Source organism: Pseudophryne corroboree, chromosome 7 (assembly GCF_028390025.1).
Source record: "Pseudophryne corroboree isolate aPseCor3 chromosome 7, aPseCor3.hap2, whole genome shotgun sequence".
In the NCBI taxonomy this organism is placed as follows: domain Eukaryota; kingdom Metazoa; phylum Chordata; class Amphibia; order Anura; family Myobatrachidae; genus Pseudophryne; species Pseudophryne corroboree.
Window position 1 is genome coordinate 75,922,892 of NC_086450.1, and position 2,687 is coordinate 75,925,578.

The window sequence follows — 2,687 nt, forward strand, 5'->3', positions numbered from 1 at the left end:
TTCAGAATATGACACCCCGAGTATCTTTCCCTTCATTGTGATATAGGTTTGGATTATCTGTAAAGCCTACACCCGTTGGGTGAATATCTCTTTAGACAGCACTCTCACATATACATATATATATATATATATATTCTCTTATATGTGTTTATTTTCACCTGGCACACATTTATTTACATATGACCAGTATATTCTAGGCAGTTTTGAATTTTTTTGCCGAGTATAGTCTACAATTCTTATTTGATTATCTTTTTTCAGATTTGTTCATAATTTATTCTTAGACTGTAATCAGCAGCGCATTCAAGCTTTTCTTAACCTATGCCTAATGAATTATCTTTGGGCACAATACTTACAGGTGTCCACGTGTAGGAGAATGCATGTTTGACTTGTATTTTGCCTACAAATCTACCTGACGCTTTATATTATCTATTTTTTATGTGTTTTTTTACTCCCACCAAATCCAATAATAATTAGCTAAATTGCATAAGGTATAACTCCCTTTACATCTTTCTTCTTGGCTTACTATCCTTCAGTGGACTCTCATCCACAATCCAGGGTGCACAACGCCGCCACAGTGGTGCTTGTTGCACCTTGCCTAACGTGGAAAGTAGATCCACACATTTATACTGTTCTTTCCCCCCTTTTTTTGCTTAATCTCCAAAATTCTACCATTCATATATAGGTGCACTCTCATTGGTAGATAGCCTCTCTACTATCATACCACACTGCTAATGCCCAATCTCGTCCAATCTTGGAAGCCAAACAGCGTCGGGCTGGGTCAGTACATTGAGAGGAGACTCCCTGAGAATACCTGGTGTTGTAGAGTAGGAACTATTCCCCTTCTCTTAAAGGGTGGACACCAACAGCAGTATCACCACTGATTCCTTCCTTTCCTTTTTTTCCTTATATTCCTAATAAGCGTCAGGCTATGTTCATGTACCCAACACATCTTTAGTACATGCGTATGTGGACTAACTGGTGACCAGCAAAGTGTATGGTATTAACCCAATTGAAGTAGTCTCCACAAGACACAAAATTGACCTCCTTTTTGGTCCCATCAATACAGAATGTCTGTACTGGTCAGGAGAAACGGGTGTTAGACAATCAGGTGTCTACAGCCTTTTCTAATCACTCCTTTGTGAAAAACAGACCAGAACATTTTAAAATGTTCTCACAAAATTTTTTTCTCACAATTTCTTTATTTCACTTTTTTTTGGATCCTAGATGGGTAATCATTTAAATTTTGATTAATAAACTTATGTTTTAAATATATCCTCTTGACCAATAACTGAAGAATTCTTCTTCTTTGCATAAGAGTGCGCCCACACAAGAGCTTTCTCTCTCTCCCCTTGTTAGTAAACAGCCTGAAAGCTGCCAGTAGCCATAAAGTGCAACACAGCCAGGAGTTTGTGCAGGCCTGAGACAGAGCGAGAGCGTGCTGTCTCAGGGTCTAGGCCCAGTTTGACAAGGTCATACAGACGGAAAATGTTGTTACGATTTAGACGGAACATCTGTATGACCGTATCATCGGACAATGTGTTCAAGTTTAAACGCCCCCTAAAAAAACGAGGCCTGTGCAGCCTCCGCGGAACCTGTACAACCTGCTGACCATGTTCAGTTTGTTGGCCCTGGTTACTTACAGGCTGATGTCTGAGTCTGATGAATCCCACAGCACACAAAATATCACTGGCCCACAGTTCTGCTACCATTTCTGAGTGTAGGTGGATTGAAATGGGCCTAAGATCCTTTTATAGGCATCCTTATTCAGGTGTGAGTGATTTGTAAGTTGCAACACATGTAAACACGCCTGAAAAAAGCAGGTCTATTTTTTTGCCGCTTTTTTTAACGAATCGCAAAAAAATACGACCGCGATTGAGCACTCAGGGACTAACACCCAAATACGAATTAATAGTGAATACCCGTGTTGTATGAAATAACAGCCGCGTTTGACCGATGGTCTATTCATTCGTATTTTTGAACTTTGCCTTTAAAACCATTAAGAATAGCCCAAACACTGCCGAGATTTGTGCTTAGTGAATTCCCGTGTTGGGACTTAGAAAAAAAAACACAAATCGGTCAAACTCGGATTATTAGTAAATATAGGTCATGGAATCATTAACCATTCAACAGCACTGATATATATATATATATTTTTCTCAGCTGATGTACCAAGGAAATCCGAACCCCACAAAAGAAAACGACCACATCCAGCTGCGCAGTGTCAGGTTTTGGACAAAAACACACATAATATTACATACATTTAGTTGGGTCTGCAGACCCCTATAATCTTTATATATAAATGCGAAAGCCCTCACTTACTCACTGACTCATCATTCATTTTCTTACGTGCCAATATGTTAGAAAGATGAAATTTAACATAGATATTCTGCAGGTGAGAAATAGGAAAACGTAATTAGAATTTACATAATTAGAATTTTATTAAACCTCCCCTAAGGGGATGAAAAGGGGATTGACATAATGACATCATTAACTATGCGTGGCTTGCGCATGAACACTAACTCCGAAACGGACAATCTGATCAAAATTTGGATTGTGCCTCCAGTGTGTAGAATTAAATAAACTAAACTAAAATATGGTTCCGTCAATCTTTACCGTGTCTGCTACAGGTGCTCCTTGGGTAACGCCAAGAACCATGGATTAATATTTACTAATATTAAGATGTCTCA

General features: G+C 38.9%; 1 pseudogene; it reads left to right on the forward strand.

Annotated features, from left to right (window-relative positions):
- Positions 1-707: 707 nt before the first annotated feature.
- Positions 708-826, forward strand: LOC134946154 (5S ribosomal RNA; annotated as a pseudogene).
- Positions 827-2,687: the final 1,861 nt, after the last annotated feature.